Source organism: Mustela nigripes, chromosome 6 (assembly GCF_022355385.1).
Source record: "Mustela nigripes isolate SB6536 chromosome 6, MUSNIG.SB6536, whole genome shotgun sequence".
In the NCBI taxonomy this organism is placed as follows: Eukaryota; Metazoa; Chordata; class Mammalia; order Carnivora; family Mustelidae; genus Mustela; species Mustela nigripes.
In genome coordinates this window covers 85,020,032-85,040,868 of record NC_081562.1, presented here as the reverse complement: position 1 = coordinate 85,040,868, position 20,837 = coordinate 85,020,032, and the positions used below count along the sequence as shown (strand labels likewise).

At 46.7% G+C, this 20,837-nt stretch overlaps 1 long non-coding RNA gene across 1 annotated transcript; it reads left to right on the top strand.

The window, feature by feature from the left end:
* Positions 1-6,699: 6,699 nt before the first annotated feature.
* Positions 6,700-13,011, top strand: LOC132020696 (uncharacterized). Its single transcript, XR_009405061.1, has 3 exons — positions 6,700-7,082; positions 11,321-11,514; positions 12,431-13,011. It is a non-coding gene; the product is annotated as an uncharacterized LOC132020696 (long non-coding RNA).
* Positions 13,012-20,837: the final 7,826 nt, after the last annotated feature.

The following is a 20,837-nucleotide window of genomic DNA, read 5'->3' as shown; positions in this document are numbered from 1 at the left end:
TGAGCAGAGAGCCCGATGTGGGGCTCAATCCCAGGACCCTGGGATCATGACCTGAGCTGAAGGCAGAGGCTTAACCCACTGAGCCACCCAGGTGCCCTATTTGTATATTTATTTGAGAGTGAGAGGGCATGCAGGTGGGGGGAGGGGCAGAGGGAGAGAGAGATCCCGAAGCAGACTCCACACTAAGCGTGGAGCCCCACATCGGCCTCCATCCCAGGACCCTAAGATCATGACCTGAGCAGAAATCAAGATTCAGCTGCATAACCGACTGATCCATCCAGGCGCCCTAGTGAGACTAGTTCTTTAAACTCTTTTATCTGTACAGTTACAGGTCTAGGCGTAACATGGAGGCAACATGATTCTAATTCTTTACATTGTTCTACAGGAGTCATTCTCCAAGTGCGGTCAAAGGACTCCTGCAGATCCCTGAGCCCTTCCAGAGGGTCCACAGGTCAAAACCATTTTCATAGTAATTTTAAGACATTATTTGCCCTTTTCACACCTACTCTCTCATGTGCAGACAGTGTTTCCCAGAGGCCGCGTGGCATGTGATGTCATCTCTGCTCTGATGGCAAATGGAATGTGTGCTTATTTTTTTTTTTTTAATTTATTTGACAGACAGAGATCACAAGTAGGCAGAGGCAGGCAGAGAGAGAGAGAGGAGGAAGCAGACTCCCCGCTGAGCAGAGAGCCCAACTGGGACTCCATCCCAGGACCCTGAGATCATGACCTGAGCTGAAGGCAGAGGCTTTAGCCCACTGAGCCACGCAGGCGCCCCTGTGCTTATGTTTTAAAAACTATCAGTTTTGGGTCATCTGGGTGGTTCAGTTGGTTAAGCACCAGACTCTTTGATCTCAGCTCGGGTCTTGATCTCAGGGTCTTGGTTTCACTGGATGTGGAGCCTACTTAAAACTTTTAAAAAATAATAATAATAATAAAAGTTAACAGTTTTAATTTATAATATGATAAATACTGATAGTTATAATTTACACAAACAAAAGTTTTCTTTGGAACCCTCAATTTTTAAGAATGTAAATGAATTCTGACATAAAAATGTTTGTGGGGGACACCTGGGTGCCTCAGTCAGTTGAGTCTGACTCTTGATTTCCACTCGGGTCATGATCTCGGAGTCAAGGGATTTGTTGGATTCCAAGCTCAGCCTTCAGTCTGCTCGCTCCCCCGCTTGCAATCTCTCTCCCTCTCAAATCAATCAATAAATAAATTGGCTTATTTAAAATTTTTAAAAAAAATAAAACTGTTATTCTATAGATCTAGATTTTACTTTTAGAAAATTTTCACCATATAAGGAATAGCAGTTTCTATAATGAAAAAAATTGTAATTTTGTTATGACAGTGAAAATGTATTATATGCCATCCCATTATTTTGTTTGTACATGAAACATAAAATTTGTGGCTGAATTCTGAATCCAAGTATTGCTTGGAGAAGTATATTGATAATTTCCAGCCTCAGCAGAGTGAAGTTTCTCCAAATTGAAGTTAATAAAAAACTTAAGAACTATAATGACTCAGGGAAGCTTGTCTAATTTGGCATGACCGCCAACAAAACACAAATTATGTGAAAATCTCAATTGTAACCATGTAATTGGTGATTTTCCTATGACAAAGGCAAGAAAAACAAATTTTATTGAACAAATGTGTCATTGTTTATGAATTCTGTACAATTATGTACACATTTATTACTCAACCAAACGTTACCAGCCCATCAACAACACCCCCAGACAAGCACAATAATAATTAAATTTAAGTTTCCAATGTTCTGTCAATTTTCAGCTCTATAATAACCATAGCTTTACATAGTTTTAAGTCATTTTTTATCATTGTGAAAGTCTATCATCAAGGTAGGCTGATAGAACATGTTTTATTGAACACGTTGACACTATGTCAGCTTAACTGATAATTTTTCGATATTTAAACACACGGTCTGGGAACCTTTCCTGAGCCCTGCAAAACTTAAGAACAGGCCTGGTACTTACACGCTGGGTCATCATTTCTTATAGAGGCTGGCAAGAGTTTTCAGAATGTTCAGATCCCAATACCCCAGCCCCAATCAGCCACTTTCCACTCAAGTTGGAAGTTCTGCTATCAACAACAGACAAGAAGGTGTGGAATCCACATTCCGGCTGGAATCGTGGTGCTCACCGCCTTTTCCATCTTCCTGGAATTGCCTGAGCCGTGTGTCCATCCAGACAGAGAGAACCTCTTGGAGCATGTGATGTCGGGCAAACGCTTTATGTATGCAGAGACCGGGACCAGCTGGGACACTCTTCACGCTTCCCGTCCCCCAGCACTCTCATGTGGGCTGCAAGGATGAAGTCCAGAATGAGAACAAAGGGCGAGCATCTCCCTTGAGCACAGTCGTCATCCTTGCGTGGGGCTTGGTCTCTGGCCGTGGCTAGTTAGAGCACTCCAGGCTGGAGGCTCCCTGAGTCTTGCCAGGTGTGGCTACCCAAGATCACCCGCACAGTTTCTCAACATGCGTTTCCTGTCAGCTCAGGAAATCTGGGTCAGAAGGACTTTCCCAGACCTTAGCTCTCTCTCTCCACATCTCCATCGGGGCTGCTCAGGAAAAGGGCCAGGTGGGGAGCCGGGGATAGAGGATGTTGGTCGGTGGGCACCCAATGGGAAACCAGTTCAGTGTCTTGCACCATAGGAAATGGCACGGCAGAAGAAGCTCTGTCCCCTTCACCTCATCTTCATGGTGCAGCTTGACCTCCTTGTTTTGTCTCACATTTTTGTCTCCCAGCCCGGAAGGAAGGATAGGAAGTGGCAGAAGAGTAACCCTGTCAACCTCTTGTTCCCTGTGCTCAACATATATCAGTTGAGTGTTGTTAATGACAGAGAAAGCCATGGCCTTGGGTCCTCCTCTTCCTCCTCCTCCTCCTCCTCATCATCATCATCACCAGTCACCTCTATTGGGTGCTACGCAAGGTTCAAAGGTGATGCCATCTCCTACCTCTCAGGCATCTCAGGGTTAGGAGACCAGGAGGTAAGATACACCAGTCACCACCCAGGGTGAAACTCAAAAAGATTTGGGAGCTGATTGGATCAGGCAAAAGAGCTGAGGGAGAAGGGTGGAGATAAAGGTAAAGCTGGGGTAAGAGGCAGACTGACTGTTCTGGGTCCCAGCCCAAAGAGGCCTGAGTGATGGGGACCCTAGGGTGTGGTAGGGAGGGTCAGAGGCTGCAGCCAAACCTGTTGCTAATTCAGTTCTCATGGGCACCTACTACCTGCCAGACCTTGCTCCATGCAAAAGTGGTCTCTTTCCTCATAGCACTTACGTTGCTTTCAACTAAGATATTTATCTATTGAGCACCTACCATATACCTGGCTTAGACTTGGCCACCAGGGTTTCAAAGATTAAAGACAATTTAAAAGAGCTTACCATAGAGTGTCAGAGTCACCTGTAAACAGAGGTCAGAGCTAAGGAACAGAGTGATTGGAGTAAATCACTTGTTTTCTCATTGATAAAATGAGGGGATTTGACTGTTACTTACATCCACCTGCTTCCAAAAGATTTTGAGATTACTTCCAACTAATTATACATTTACAATAGCTTTGTTAAACTAGAATTAGGAAATTGAAAAGCAGGTGGAAGGAGAGAAACAAATTGAAGGAGAGAGGGGAAAAACAGAGCTAAAATGAGCTCAGACTGGGTTAAGAAGTCAGATGTCAACCTCCCTAGTTAGAGTGTTGCTGTAATGGGCCATAAAATATGACTCTGAGCTTCCTAGTAGCCAAAGCAAAGAGAGAAACAGACAGGGTCTTATATTTGCCATTATCTGGTGAAATAAAACATATCAGGTTTTTGGGAGAGATCTTTTTTCCTGTAGTATATAATAAAGATAATTTGCTGTGTGGGTCCTTCCTTCTAGCAGTAATATGATTACTAGAGTAGATAATGCCTTTAGGATTAGTCTTTCTAGGACATAAATAATGCAGTGATTTTTACATGATCATTTCTTCCACCAAACATCAGTGGATGTTGCGAGTACAACATTAAACTGGAACTGGGTTGAAGGCATCTTTGCATATCGTCAGCTAAGGCATCTTTGCATATGGTCAACTAAGCTGATGTGGTTCAGTTGTACAGTTTTCTGCTGACAAGAACTGATACCAACATAGAACTCTGAATAGAGGAACGGTTACAGAACAGGATGTTTCCCCAAGCCATCAGAGCTTGAGTATTGACAAATAGTGCAAAAGTGATGCCTAAATTCTAGTTGGATTTTGTGTTTCTTCAATTATGAGTCATATCAAGCATCCTTCACAATGTTTATTGGCTTTATTTATATTCAGTAAATACATCGATATTTTTATTGATTTATTGATAGTTCTTTTTCTGAAAACTACTTGTCTATACTCCTCAACTATCTTTTTAAACTGCTTTTGGATCCTCATCTATAAAGTGGAGATAATAGGGCCCCTGGGTGTCTCGGTCATATAACCATCTGCCCTTAGCTCGGGTTATGATCCTGGGGTCCTGGAATTGAGCCCCGCATCAGGCTCCCTGCTCAGTGGGGAGTCTGCTTCTCTCTTTGCCTCTACCCCTCCTCCCACTAGTGCTCTCTCTGTCTCCCAAATAAAGACATAATACCTTTATAAAAAGTGGAGATGGGGCGCCTGGGTGGCTCAGTGGATTAAAGCCTCTGCCTTCCGCTCAGGTCATGATCACAGGGTCCTGGGATCGAACTCCACATCGGGCTCTCTGCTCAGTGGGGAGCCTCCTTCCTCCTCTCTCTCTGCCTGCCTCTCTGCCTACTTGTGATCTCTGTCAAATAAATAAATAAAATATTTTTAAAAAATTAAAAAAAGAAGTGGAGATAATAATAGCACCTGTCTCATAGTGTTAGAAATTATAAATTAATCAATATGGATATTGGGGAGGGTATGTGCTAAGGTGAGTGCTGTGAAGTGTGTAAACCTGGCGATTCACAGACCTGTACCCCTGGGGATAAAAATACATTGTATGTTTATTAAAAAATTTAAAAATTTAATTAAAAAATTATAAATCAATTCACCCACACTTTGTTGTGGAACTTCTATGTTTTTATTTATTGCACTTAAATCTTTGATCCGAATAGAACTTGTTTTGGCCCTATCTTTATTATCACCCCCAACAATAATTCAGGTACTCCAACACCATTTATGGAATATTCTCTTTTCTCTGTTGATGGAAGTGGAAATGCTTAGACCTCTTACTAGCATTCCCAGCCCTTTCCCTAATCTAAAGCTCCTTTTGGTCCTAGTATGTCGGGATGGATGTCAATGCACAGGAAGAGACAGGCGTGGATGGGAGCACTGGGCTGGGAGGTAGACAATCTGGGTCCTAAGTCTCCCTACCATTACCCGGAGGAGGGATCTTAATAATTCATTTCTGCCTTGTGGCAGAACATATAAAATGAGGTAGTAAGACTAGACAGTTCCTGAGGTCTAATACTCCCAGCTCTAATACTGTTTGATTCCAGGCATTACAGTGAGCACACGTGCTGGAGAGTGCGAGCGAGAGCTGGAGATGGAGGCATCATGGTGTGCCTCAGTCTCTCCAGTGCCAACCCTACACCACCCTCTTGCCATTCATGCCCCCATCTCCTCTGCTTAAGGCCCACGGGACTGGGAATCCTCTGCTTAAGGCCCAAGGGGCTGGGAACCAACGGCCTGCCATCCCTAGAGATGCTGGCATGGAAGACAAGGCCCAAGAGAAGTTGCTGATTGAGGGTCTGTGGGCAGATGGCACAGCCCCTGAGAGAACCCGCCCCAGGAAAGCACTGCTGGAGTGTGCCTGTCTCCAGGGCCCTAAATCCCATCCAAGATAGGAAGGTCCGTAGAGGCCTGGAAAGCCTTACTCTGGAGGTTAGAGGTGACCACACACACTCGAGCATGTACCCGCTTCATCCCACAACGCACACACACAAAGGAGAGCGAAATTACTTAGGCGTTGAGGTGGGACAGACCTGGGTTCAAATCCCTGCCCCGTCACTTAATCTCTGTGACCTTGGGCAAGACACTTAACTCCCAGAGTGTCCTAGAGAATGAACCTCACGAGATTTTTGTGAGAAAACTCAATGAATTCTCACAGTGCCTGGGACAGAGTGGGAGGCCACTTCAGGATACTCCGTGTCCACTCCTGCTCCTTCCATCACCATCCTGGATGCTCAAGGCTTTGAACAGACCACAGGGTGTTGCCCTGAGGAGGAGGCTGGGCTTTGTCAGCTCACATCCCTTCAGCACCCAGCATGGCGTCTGGCCTTCTGTGAGCATGCGCCGAGAGGTATTCATGTCACCATTCAGTACCTCGTTGGTGAGCCTGGGAGGTCACCCAGGGCAGCGTCCAGGTAGGTGATAGGAGGATGGGGCATCCAGACCTGAAAGGGAGAGAGGCTGACCCCAGCAGGCCTGAGTGTGAGGGGTCCACTAATGGTTAAGGGCCTGAGACAATCGTGCTGAGGTCCCGGCAGACATGTTGGCAACTCATCCTCACATTTGATTCAGGTCTACACAGCCTTGGCAGAGCCATTTCCTGGCCCCACTTCCCTGTCATGCCCAGCCAGCCAATAAACTGTCATCAAAACGGTCTCTAGATAAAGCCCAGGATGCACCGCTACATTTGAATTTCAAATAAACAAATCATATATTTGTTTTAGAAACTCACCTTTTAATTTTCTTTTTTTTTTTTTTTTTAAGATTTTATTTATTTGACAGAGAAAGACAGCAAGAGAGGGAACACAAGCAGGGGGAGTGGGAGGGGAGAAGCAGGCTTCCCACTGAGCAGGGAGCCCGATGCAGGGCTCGCTCCCAGGACCCTGGGATCATGACTTGAGCCGAAGGCAGTCGCTTATAGACTGAGCCACCCAGGAGCCCCAAACAAATCATATTTTTGTATAAATATGTCCTGAAGCGTGGCAGAACACGCCAGTCCCTGAGATGCCATTCTGACGTGAAGACTATTTTGAGCTAAAGGCCCTTGAAAAACAACAGATGCGAGAAGAGCGCCTCACCTCCCTTTTCTTCCCATGTGAGAGATGCCCTCCCTGTACGAGGAAAACAAGAAACATTCTTCAAAGGTGAGTCAAAGCCAAGAGACTTTGCTAAAAATAAGATAACTTCCCTCGCTTCCCGTATTTTGGTTTGTTTACTTTTCCCCATTTGCCTCTCTCTGTTCAACCCAGTATAAAAGCATGTGGTTTCGCCATGTCTTTGGGTCTTTCCTTCCTTAGGAGGCTCCCCGTGTCCTGGAAAATTTACGTACATGTGTGTGCTTTGTTCCCATTCATCTGTCCTATGTCAATCTCATTCTCAGGCCCAGCCAAACACCCCTATGAGGCAAGAAGTAGAATTCTGCCTCCCCTACAGTTCCAAATATTGTGTGGGACACACGCTAAAGAAAAAAAGAGCTCTTTATCTGAAATTCAAATTTAATGAGGTGTCCTGGATTTTTATTTGCTAAAGTTGGCAACCCTAGCCATTGATCAGCCGTCATGATGATGTCTGTTGGGGCCATCACAGCTTACATTTGTAGGACACCTTATTTTATTTATTTATTTATTTTACAGATTTTACTTATTTATTTGAGAGAGAGAGAGAAGCAGTGAGAGAGGGAGCACAGCAGGGGGAGTGGGAGAGGGAAAAGCAGGCTTCCTGCTGAGCAGGGAGCCCAATGCGGAGCTCGATCCTAGGACCCTGAGATCATGACCTGAGCTTATGCTGGAGGCAGACCCTTAATGGCTGAGCCACCCAGGCGTCCCTGTAGGACACTTTAATGACTATTGCATCAGCTGTGTGCTGCCCTTTGCAGCCAAGGTCACATCCACCAGCTGGTATGATCCTCCTTTCAGCAGATATGAGCTGGTCACGCTGGACACCACAGTGGGGGGACATGCAGGCATTGCTGAGGGGGCGGTCAGAGGCTGACGACAGGAGAGTGAGCTGGAAGTGGATGGAGGTTGGCTCTGGGAATCCCTCAGTCCACAGTATTATTACTTCCATTTACATGCAAGGAAACTGCAGTGTATTCATTTAAAAATATGGATAATGGGATGCCTGGGTGGCTCAGTTCATTGAGCAGCTGCCTTTATCTAGGGTCATGATCCCAGGGTCGTGGGATTGAGTCCCACATCGGGCTCCTGGCTCAGTGGGGAGCCTGCTTCTCCCTCCCACTCTGCCTGCTGCTCTTCCTGCTAGTACTCTCCTTCTCTGTTAAATGAATGGATAAAATCTTAATATATGGATAGAGCTCAGTGCTTCTTGAGGCCCTAGAGGAGAGGGATTTGCACAGGTCCTCCCATTGGAAATAACGACTGACTGAACTCTGCAATCTGGGGGTCTCCTACCTCTCCTTCTCACAATGCCAGCCTCTGGAGAAGCCTAAGCAATCCATTAGAATTAGAATTAGAATTTTCTGTCTGTCTCCTTCCCTACCCAACTTCACTCCTCCCACCCCACCTCAGGCTGGGCCCCCAGGGGGCAGGGAAATTCTTATTCCTCTTGAGATTTTTCCAGTCTGGAGCTCAGAGCAGGTGCTTAGTAACTGTGTATTCCAGAAAAAGTTACTTGAAGGGGTTCTCTCTTTCCAGGATGTTATACCCTAAGCCACTGCTTCTCTGGGGGCAGTGAGGCTTCTGCTGGCCACTGCTCTCCAGCTGCTCTGCTCCCTTACCTTCAGGCTGCAGAAGAGTCAGTCGAGGAAGGGCAGATACCTGGGTGGGACAGAAGACTGGGACAGGTTGGAGACACTCAGGATTAAGGAGGTAAAATACCAAAAGCATACCTAGGCACATAACATTATGCTTGATTTAGCTGTTCTGGCAATTAGGGTACGGGTGGGTCCCTAAAATTAAAGTTCAGTGGAAGAGGAGTTAGGGCAGGGCTGGGTTCAAGATCAAGATCGGGGTCAAAATGCTCAGGTAGGGCTAAATATCTTAGAGGGTTGGAGCCACATTCCGTGGCTGTCCCCTTCCCCAGTGCAGTCCCAGCCCTTGCTCACCGGCTCCAGTCACACTGGTTCCCTTGCACGTATGCTGCCATGTGAGGGCCTTTTGCATGGGCTGTTGAGTCTTCAGAACACCCTTCCCCTCAGAAGTCCACCCACCTACTCCTGACCTCCTTCAGATCAGCTTCTCAGTGAGCCAGGCCCTTGCCCACACTGCCAAATGCTGTGACTTCTCCCCAGGCTCACATGCCTCATCACTCTTGCCGGGCACTCCTTTTTTCCTTCCCAGAAATTTTACCTATTTATCTTTTGTTTTGTTGACTAATGTATCCCCAACCTATGGAATAACAGCTGGCATAGTCGGTGCTGAACTTGAACTGGGTTCGGAAGGGACCTTGATAATCTAGATGTTTCTATTTTGGAGTTTCCCATGGAACTCATTAAAATACCCTAACTGGGGATGGCTGGGTGGCTCAGTCGTCTGCCTTCAGCTCAGATCATGTCCTGGGATGGAGCCCTGCTTCGGGCTCCTTGCTCTGCGGGGAGCCTGCTTCTCCCTCTCCCTTTGCCTGCCTGCCTGCCACTCCCCTTTCTTGTGCTCTGTCTTTCTAACAAGTAAATAAATAAAGTCTTTAAAAAAAAACAATAAATAAATAAAATAAAATACTCCAAACAGAAACCTTTACTTGGACCTTCTGAGTGAGCTTGAGATGCTTGCTAAGGCTTCTTATATAAAAGCACGTTCTTGGCTGCCGTCCCCACACTTAACAAGGCAGGCCCCCAGAAGGGCATAGTTAGGGCTGAAGCCAGCATTCTGGCAATTCTCTCCTACTGGGGCCCTTTCTAACTCTTCAGGCCGATCTGGGCACCTCTTAATCCAGTGTGGGAACCCTCAGGTCAGAATATTAGTTACTAGACTCCCTGGTGGTATTGATCTCTGTCTAGCTTTCTCTTAACCCGGCCAACCTAGTACATGGTTGGAATTCAGTGAGTTGGTTCTTACTACTTACTGTTACGGTCTTTGTAAGCCGTGATGCCTGGGACCTCGGCATCAACCCAGCTAATCTTCATCTTGCCCTCCCCAAGAAAGCTGAGCAGGAGCAGGGCAGGAGGAATCAGGACCTGAGGATGCCTCTGCCTCTTTCTTTCATTATGTCTGACTTTGGGAGCAAAGTTCTCTAGTGTCTGGAGCACTAGGCTTAGGGTCAGTCATTAATTGCTTTGTGGCCTGAGTATATCCCATAACCATTCCAAGTCTGTTTGCCAATCTGTAAAATGGGCTAAATTCCAGGATCCACTTGAGGCTTCCATGTGACCATGAACCCTTGGAAATTCCTTGGCAAACCACAGATCATCATACAAACCCACTTATCATGCATCAGCCCTCTAACTCAACGCTTCCCATGGGTCCCCTCAACCCTCCAAGAACAAAGTTGCAGTCCTGAAGGCGAGGTTCTTCTACCCAGCACCTCCCAACCCCCAAAGCCAAGCGCTGCCACTCCTCCCTACACACCCTTCACTCTGGCCAAAGTTAGTCACCGCCCTGAACAGGCCATACCCTTTCTTGCCTCCACACCTTTGCACAGACCGTTCTTCCTGCTGGGAATGCCCCCCTCCCTTTGCATCACCTTCTTCCTTGACTCCCTATACCCAAGGTAGAGTTAGACAGTCTGGGTTAGACTCTGGGCTCTGCCACCTGCCCCCACCAAGTGGCCTCGGGCAAAGTTCCTTAACCTCGTTTGGCATCGGTTTGCTCATCTGCAAAACAGAGATAATAACAAGACCCAACTCTTCGGGGCACTGTGGGGATGAACTGAGATAACACGGGGCCTGACCCCTGCCTGGCACACGGCAGCTGTTTGGGAAATAACAGCTAAGATTGCTGCTTGGAGTGTGCTTACCGACACCTCTTCCATCCCAGCTGCGCCCAGGATCTCTGCCCTCCCTACCAGCCTGGGAGGTCTGGGCCTATCCTCAAAGACTACCCGAGGGAAGGCTTTGGGAAAGCAGAGGGAACTTTCCTGCCTTTACTGCTTAATAAAACAACTAGGATGAGCGCCAGAATGACAGTGGAAATAGAAGTGGCCAAGGACGGCTGCATTCTTGGAGAGGAGGTCTCTGTCTCAGCAGGTGACAGAAGCTGGGGAGGGAGAGACCACAGCTGCAATAGATTCGCACCCTCCCCCATGTGACTGTCCTCCGTTTTTGAGGGGAAGGGCCAAGAGCCAAGGACAGCCGTGCTCAGGCTCTGGACCCTGCCCTTTCACCTGTCAGGGCCTGCCTTTTTCCCGGTTAGCTCCTTGCCCAATCTCTCACTCAAATGGGGGTTACTTCTACCACCACTGGTAATTCTCACTAATTGTGCAACTACAGGCCAGGACTGTGAACACAGGGTACCAGCTAAGAGCCTGGGCTTTGGTGGAGTCAAGCCGAGTATCTAGAAAGATGTATGGCATGTAATGGGCCTGTGATGAATGATCACCATCATCATCTCAAACCTTCACAATAACAACGTGCTTTGGAACCAGACTGTACTAAGTTCAAGTCCCTGCTCTACCACTTTCTAGGTGTGTAAACTCTTCTTCTTCTTTTTTTTTTTTTTTTCCAAGATTTTTATTTATTTGAGAGAGAGAGAACAGTGAGAGAGCACAAGCAGGCGGAGAAGGGGAGCCCAATGTGGGGCTCAATCCCAGGACCCTGGGATCAGGGTCATGACCTGAGCAGAAGGCAGATGCCTAACTTACTGAGCCACCCAGGCGCCCCTCTAAGTGTGTAACCTTGGCAAACCGCTCAACCACTGCTTTAGTTTCCTCCGCCTCTCTGAGATAGGATTAAGAATAGCTCCTACCTCTTCAAAGTACTTAGCACAATGCTTGGAAGATGGCAAGCACTCAATAAATGTTAGTGATTATCAACCACTTCTCCATTTGCGGGATGAAGAGATAGAAGAAAAGAGAAATTAATTAAGTAACCGGACCGAGGTCACCCAACTTAAAAGTACTAGAGCCAAGATTCCACCCCGGGCTGTTTGGCTCCAAAGTCAGAATTCTCTTGGCTTTCCCATGTTGTCCCTCCCTTATTTTTCTTGCTTTCCTTCAATAAACTTAAGCCAGAAGACAGTTTAAAAATATATGCTAGCTATAATGACAACGAGTTAAGGCACTCCAAATATATTTAAATACATGCAGTTATGATTTTTTAAAAAATGGATCACTTTTGGAGAGGCTAAGAAAGTCTCATTATTTTCAAAACCGTAAAGAAAGGGAGAAGAATCAAGCTCTCATCTGCTTTTCCTGGATAGTTTACAAAAGTTAACTCAGGTTAACGAAGTTAGTTGAGAGGGGGAGGTTTCTCTTAGTGAAGGTGTTTCAGCTAGCAGGTGCCAGAGGAATGACAGACCATCACGGTTTTGCAACCCCTAATGAAACCATGGAGCTGAGCGCTGATTATCAACAGCTGCTTACAATGTGTATCTCTTGATAGAAAAACACCCCACCACCTATGGAGTAATCATCCCAGATGTTGAACCTGAATTGCATGAAGTTTCTACAGAGAGAGACACAACCAAACTCCGGACTGTGGGAAACTCCAGCAGACAAATGACCCGGTCTTTTCAACAAATAGAGTGCAAGAGGGGGAGGAAAGAGAAAAAGGGGGTACCTGTCATTTAAAAAAGACTGGATAACATCAATCATGTGCATTATATAGACTGTCTTTGGAACCCCAATTTGAGCAGATTCTTTCCGAAATGAGACAACTGGAGAATTTGAACAATCAGATAGTTAAGGACATTGACATGCTGTCGTTTAATCTTTTAGGTATAAGAATGACAGTAGAACTATTTTTAAGTCCTTATCTCCTAGAGATTCATACTGAAATATTTATAGATGAAATGATGTGATAGCTGAGACTTGCTTCAGAAGAACCCTGGGGTAGGGCAGGGCCATAGGTGAAACTCAGCAGGCCAAGCGATGATGATCATTGAAGTGGGGTAATGAGTACATAGGAGTTCACTCTATTATTCTTTCCATTTTTATGTGGTTGAAATCTTCCATAATAAAACCTACAAGAAAAAAACCCAAATGATATAAAATAATTTCGTCTTTATAACAGAGTCTAGTTGTTATTCCTCTCGGGGTTTCATGTCCCCAGTCATGGAGTGAGGGAGCTCGCCAGTTTGGAGCAATGAGTGTCCGTCATGTACCAGGCACAGTGCTAGGCTCTCGTATCTCAGTCAGTGACTCTCAGAACCCCTGGGAGGACAGGAAACCTGTATTGTGCCCATTTCAGAGGTGAGGATGCTAAGGTCTAACTAAATTCCCTTGTTCAGGTCGCACACAGCAAGTGGAGAATGTGAGATCTGAACTCAGGCCTTCCAGTTCTAGAACCCTGGTGCTCAGTTCTGCTAGAGGTCTCAGCATGCAGTCCTAACCACACGTCCCTCAGAGCCCCTCTGGGCTGCTTTCCAAATTCACAGGCACTCCCTGAGCCTCCTGTACCCAGCTTGCCTGCTGCCAGGCAGAAGGAGGAGGCCGTGATGGGAAGCTGCCAGGGGGACCCCACCTCAAGAGAGGAGGTGTGTGAGAAGCGAGCTTCTGAGAATCCTCAACACTTGCATTGGGCAAGGGCGGGGTCCCGGCTTGAGGGGTGGGGGGGGGGCAGAGACACGCCCAGCAGGAGTAGCTGAGCATTTCCTCCTTCCCCGGGCTGCTATGGCAGCCGTTCCCATCCTGGCCCGAGTGTGGGGAGCCTCCATGAGACTTCATCCAGGTGTGAGCACCTATGGGGAGGACCAGCCCAGCCAGCAGGTTGACTGAAGAAATGAGAAGAGCCTTCCCCTCTGAGGGGGGAGGCAGGCAGGAGGCTGGAGAGGATGACACTGTCATTCTCACTGCCTGTTCCCAGTTGTCTTGAGGGTCTTTTGGCTCTCTGGAGACTACAATCTAAAGGACTGGAGGATTAAAATCTCCAGATATTCTTTTTTTTTTTTTTTTTTTTTTTTAAAGATTTTATTTATTTATTTGACAGAGAGAGATCACAAGTAGGCAGAGAGGCAGGCAGAGAGAGAGAGGAGGAAGCAGGCTCCCTGCTGAGCAGAGAGCCCGATGCGGGACTCGATCCCAGGACCCTGAGATCATGACCTGAGCCGAAGGCAGCGGCTTAACCCACTGAGCCACCCAGGCATCCCAAATCTCCAGATATTCTGAGTGCTGTGTCCCCCTCCCCCATGCAGGCCGGTCCCATCTCAGCACAGTTCTCTGCTGTTTGAACCCTCCCCCTCCCCTCCTTCATTAATTCAGTGCCTACTTTCAAGGGCTTACTAGATGGCAGACCCAGCACTGAGGATATAAGTGTGCATCGAACAAGGTTTTCTTTCTCTCGGGGAGCTCACAGTCTGCTAGCCGGCAGACCCAGGAACAGAGAAATGGGAGACCGACAGACAGAATACTGCTCCACACTCCCTTCTCCTGGGGAGCCCATCTGCCTGCAACCTCTCTGGATGGGTAACAGTGCCTCTGTGGGGCTCCCTCCTGCCACACCTCCCTGCCACACACCGGCTTTCCCTTCGAAAGAGCACGGAGAATAGAACCGTGTAGATTGGCTGAGTTCAGTAGAAAGAAATATGTGAGACACAAGTGCGAGTCATGTCTGTAATTTAAGTTGCTCTCATATCCACATGAAGAAAAAGCAAAAGAACAAGGGGAATTAATTTTAATATATTTTATTGAACCCAATATACCCCAAATATTACCACTTCAACAGGGAGTCAATATAAAAAAAATACGAAGAAGGCAGTTTATGTTGTTAGCTTTTCATACTCTCTTGGGAATCCAGTGTGTGATTACACTTAAGGTCCGCCTCTGTTTGGACTGTTCACGTAGTAAGTGCTTGACCGCCCCATGTGGCTCATGGTTTACGAAATCGGACAGCATGGATCTAGATGGTCAGTCTTGGGATTTGGCCCACCTGACTTAATTGCCGCTGGAAACGCATCCCCATTACCCAAGAAACGGGCTCATTCTCCTGTGCCGGGAAGAAGGGTAGCTGCAGCCTCACATTCCTGCCCAGAACACAGCCGCAGGTACGGGGCAGGAAAATGCGCTGAGGCTGGGCCAACGGTGTGGCCCATTAACCAATCAGAAAGTGAGGGGTGGGGGGGGGGAGGGAACCCAGGACCCCGAGATCAGCCACTTAACCTGCTGAGCCAACCAGATGTCCCTATTTTAACCATGATTTTCTCTGGGTTGTAGAACTCGGTAACTCTTTTTTTCTAACTTTTCTACATTTTCTTTAAAATTTTTAAAATTATGAGCACATTTCAATGACATATATAACTGGAAAAAGAAATCTGTATTAATATATAGATTTTGCCAATCCTGTCTGGTCTTCAAAGACCAGTTAAAATGCCAACTCCCTTGAGGTCTACCTCACTTTCCTCTGTTATGGTTCTTACTACAGCCTGGCCAGTCCTGAGTGTAACCACCGGCCTTTCTTTCCTGTCCAGCCTCCCAAGGGTGAGGTCCCATCTTAGCATCACCATAGGCCTGCCTCAGTGTCTGCCACCCAGCAGGCCTGTTGTGGGATGGACGATTCATGCAAGCTAGAGCCTGGAAGGTTCCAACAGGACTGGACACCTTAGGGCTCGACAGAGTCCTGCTGTTCCTTCTTTGCGGTGACCAGCAAAGCCACTTGGCTCCCTGATTTCTATCACCCAATATATCAAGTCACAAAGCCCACAGGTGCCAGGGACACACCTTGAGAGTTCACACTGTCCCTGGTGTGAACCCGGGGTCATGCTCCTCCCTTCCTCTCCTCTCCCTGTTCCTGGGTAGTTACATGCTTTAGCCACTTGGGTCCAACCTGGGTAAGTTGTGAGCATGTCAGAATTCAAAGTCCCCCAGTGCCAAAAATGCTGGATAACCTAGAAGAAATGGGTGACTTCCTAGAAATGCTCAACCTTCTAAGACTGAATCATAAATAAACAGAAAATCTGAACAGACTATAACTCATAAGGAGATTGAATCAGTAATGAAAAACCTCTTAGGGGTGCCTGGGTGGCTTAGTGGGTTAAGCCTCTGCCTTCAGCCCAGGTCATGATCTCAGTGTTTTAGGATTGAGCCCCGCATCAGGCTCTCTGCTTCCCCCCTCTCTCTGCCTGCCTCTCTGCCTACTTGTGATCTCTCTCTCATTGTCAAATAAATAAATAAAATCTTAAAAACAAACAAACAAACAAACCAAAAAACCTTCCAAAAGGGGCACCTGGTTGGCTTAGTCGGTTAAGTGTATGACTCTTTTTTTTTTATTTTAAAGATTTTTATTTATTTATTTGACAGAGATCACAAGTAGGCAGAGAGGCAGGCAGAGAGAGAGGGGGAAGCAGGCTCCCTGCTGAGCAGAGAGCCCAATGCGGGGCTCGATCCCAGGACCCTGAGATCAGGGCCTGAGCCGAAGGCAGAGACTTAACCCACTGAGCCACCCAGGCGCCCCAAGTGTATAACTCTTGATTTAGGTTCAGGTCATGATCTCAGGGTCATGAGATCAAGCCACATGTTGGGCTATTTTAACCAATGTGCTGGGCATGGAGCCTACCTAAGATTCTCTCTCTCCCTCTGCCCTCCCATCCCCCCACTCTCTCTTAAAGAAAAAAAAAAAAAAAAAAGAACAAAACAACAACAACAAAAACCTCCCAGCAAAGAAAAGCCCAGGACTGTATGGCTTCACTGGTGACTTCTACCAAACTTTTAAAAAAGAATTAACTCCAATCCTTGTCAAAATCTTCCCAAAAAGTCAAGAGAAAGGAATATTTCCAAATTCATTTTATCATGCCAGCATTATTCTAATATCAAAGCCAGACAAAGATATCATGAGAAGAGAAAACCACAGGCCAATATCCCTGATGAACATAGATGTTAAAGTCCTAAGTCCTTAAGTCCTTAAGAAAATACTAGCAAACCTAACTAAAAATAAGGATTTTTATTTATATATTCGACACAGAGATCACAAGTGGGCAGAGAGGCAGGCAAGGGGGGGCGGGGAGAAGGCTCCCTGCTGAGCAGAGAGCTGGATTCGGGACTACGATCCAGGACCCTGGGATCATGACCTGAGCCGAAGGCTGAGGCTTAACCCACTGAGCCACCCAGGTGCCCCAGAAGGAAAGATTTAAAAAAAAAAAAATCCCATGATCATCATCTCGATAGATGCATTTGACAAAATTCAGCATCTTTTCATGATAAAAACTCAACAAACTAGGAATGGAAGGAAATTATCTCAACATAATAAAGGGAAGATATGAAAATCTCATCACTATGGGGTGCCTGGCTGGCTCAGTGGGTTAAAGCTTCTGCCTTTGGCTCAGATCATGGTCCCAGGGTTCTGGAATCGAGCCCCGCATCGGGCTCTCTGCTCAGCAGGAAGTCTGTTTCCCCTCCTCTCTCTGCTTGCCTCTCTGCTTATTTGTGATCTCTGTCTGTCAAATAAATAAAATCTTTATAAAAAAAAAAAGAAAGAAAGAAAATCTCATACTAATATCATAATCAATGTTGAAACACTGAAAGCTTTTCCTCCAAGATCAGGAATAAGGCAAGGATGCCCAGTCTCCCTGCTTCTATTTAACATGGTACTGGAAGTTTTGGCTAGAACAATTAGCAAGAAAAAGGAATAAAAGTCATCCACACCAAGGGAGAAGCAAAATCATCAGCTTGCAAATGATACGATCTCATAGACAGAAAACCCCCAAAGACCAAAAAAAAAAAAACCTCTGTCAGAACTAAGAAATGAATTCAGTAAAGTTATGAGATACAAAATCAACATACAAACCAGTTGCTTTTCTATACACTAATAATAAAGTGTCTGAAAAGGAAAGTAAGAAGGCAATCTCATTTACAATAACATCAAAAAGAAGACAATGTTTCCAAATAAAGTTAATTTAGGAAGCGAAATAGTCTCAAAGAGATATGTAGACTCTGGGGTCCATTGTGGCGTTGTTCAGAATAGCCAAGATGGAGAGACAAGGTCAAGGTCCACAAACAGAGGAGTGGATGAAGAAGATGTGGCATGTATGTCGTGGACTAGTACTCAGCCTTCAAAAAGGAGGAAATCCTGCCATTTGCAACATGGACGAAACTTGCAGACATTACGTCGTGAGAAATAAGCCAGCTGTTAAAGGAGCAATGCTGCACGATTCCAGTTTTATGAGGTCTCTAAAGTAGTCAGACTCATAGAAACAGAGTCAAATGCTGGTTGCGGGGGGCTGAGGTGAGGAGGAAATAGAGGGCTGTTGTTTAATGAGTATAAAGTTTCAGTTAAGCAAGATGAATAAGTTCTAGAGATTTGCTGCACACCATCATGCCTATAGTGAACAATATTGTATTGTGCACTTAAAAACGTTAAGTGGATACATTTCTTGTTAAATGTTCTTATCAAAATAAAACATTTATTTAAAAAAAAAAAAAAAAAGAATTCAAAGGCATTGACCGGGTCAATTTGCTGTCAATTCTGGCTTCAGTCTGAGATGGAGGGGCACAGCCCGTTTCCCTTGTTTTCTTTCCTGGGCTCCCTGCAGTCCTTTTGGGACCCCTAGTGTGACCAAGCCCTTGCCTGGCCCAGTTAACAGGCCAGGGGTGTGGGAGGTGGTGGTGTGGGGAACCCACGCATGGCTGGCCAGCCTCTGCCATGGCCTCTTTGGTAAGATGAAACCCTCTGTTTGTTCACATCCTGGTCTCTTTCCAGAAAAAAGTCTGCAGATCTGTCTCATGCCGGTGACTGTCAACTGTTCTGGGGGAACGCTCTTTTTTTTGAACATGAGGCTGATCAGACACTTGTAACAGGGCCTGAGACACGTCGCAGACCTCACTGTCACAAGTGCTGCGGAGAACAGGCTTCACAGCCTCAGCCACACAGACACCACTGAAATATTTACAAGGCTCCTGGCTCATGAAATGGAGCTTTCTGCCGAGGAGCCAGGGAAGGGACAAGGTACGTGTGGACTATCCCGCTCCGGGTGGGAGGGTGGTTTGCTTTCATCCTGGAGGACTCATGGCTCTGTGAAACAGCAGCCATTAACCCCATATAACTGGTGAGGCCACTGAGCACGGCGAGCCTGCATGGTGGTTGAGAGCCCGGCTTCAGGGTCTGCCTGCTGACCGGCAGCTATGGGAGACCTTGGGCAAGTCACATAAGGTCCCGAGTCTCCATTTCCTCGGCTGTCAGAGGAAGACGCTAAGGGGACCTCCCCCTGTTTTCAGGACTGAAAGGAACAGTGCACAAATGTTACCTATTCCTGTCATTGCCCTGCTTCCCTGCTGCTCTCTCCTCCTCCTGGAACCACCCTTTCATGTTATTCCTCTGGGGGTGGTTTGCTTCTGCCAGGGGACTCTTGGAAGCTGATGCTTGCCCAAAGAAATGAATTTCTAATGGTGGAATCCTGAGTCTTGGCCAAGGTAGAGGGCGAGGCAGGGGGTCCGTCAAGCCCCACCTCTTAGAGGGTTGCCTCCTGTACTTGTGAATATAACTGCCTTGCCTGAATCAACTTCCGTCCTTACCCTGGGCTAACCCACGTTGGGATTAAGGACAACATTTGTGCCTCCTGTTTTCCTTCCTCCTAGCCTTGATTTGTGTGCCATTCTGGTCCCCCGAAGGGCCGCCCTTCCTATCTCGCCACCACTTTCTCTTTCTGTGGAATCCTATTCTCTTCTCCCAGATGCAGTTCAAAAAGCCACCTCCCCAAAATCCTTTCTGATCCCCTAACCAAATATAACCTCTCTCCTTTCTCTGAACCTCCCCAAGTACATCAATCATGTATGACTTAGTCTGAAGAATCTTATCGGGGAATAAACCCCTCCATGCTACACCCGACACTCTAGAATGTTATGGTTCTTTGTCGTTTGCAATACAGGCTGGTGCTTGTATTCTGAACAATGATGAGGGTAGTGCTGATTCAACGGCCATTGGGGCATTACGCCGTGAGTTCCTTGAGAATGTGGATGGCCGTTCCACATCTTTGTCTCCTAGTACCCGGCACAGAGCTGGCACACTGATAAGTTCTCCAAAATGGGCTCAACAAGGGCTCTCATCTGTGGGGCCTCTCATGTCAGGCACCGTGCTAAGCTCTTCCTAAGTGAGCGCATCGAACCCTCCCAATCACCCTTTGAGACAGGTGCTTCTAGCCCCCACTGAAAAGCAAGCCCCACAGGGAAGGGATTTGTGTCTTTTGTGTTAGTTGCTGGAGATGTGGTAGGCCCTCAATGAATATTGGCTGAAATGGTGAATTAATTAGTGAATATCCATTTACAGATGAGGAAAAGCCACCTCCCCAAAATCCTTTCTGATCCCCTAACCAAATATAACCTCTCTCCTTTCTCTGAACCTCCCCAAGTACATCAATCATGTATGACTTAGTCTGAAGAATCTTATCGGGGAATAAACCCCTCCATGCTACACCCGACACTCTAGAATGTTATGGTTCTTTGTCGTTTGCAATACAGGCTGGTGCTTGTATTCTGAACAATGATGAGGGTAGTGCTGATTCAACGGCCATTGGGGCATTACGCCGTGAGTTCCTTGAGAATGTGGATGGCCGTTCCACATCTTTGTCTCCTAGTACCCGGCACAGAGCTGGCACACTGATAAGTTCTCCAAAATGGGCTCAACAAGGGCTCTCATCTGTGGGGCCTCTCATGTCAGGCACCGTGCTAAGCTCTTCCTAAGTGAGCGCATCGAACCCTCCCAATCACCCTTTGAGACAGGTGCTTCTAGCCCCCACTGAAAAGCAAGCCCCACAGGGAAGGGATTTGTGTCTTTTGTGTTAGTTGCTGGAGATGTGGTAGGCCCTCAATGAATATTGGCTGAAATGGTGAATTAATTAGTGAATATCCATTTACAGATGAGGAAA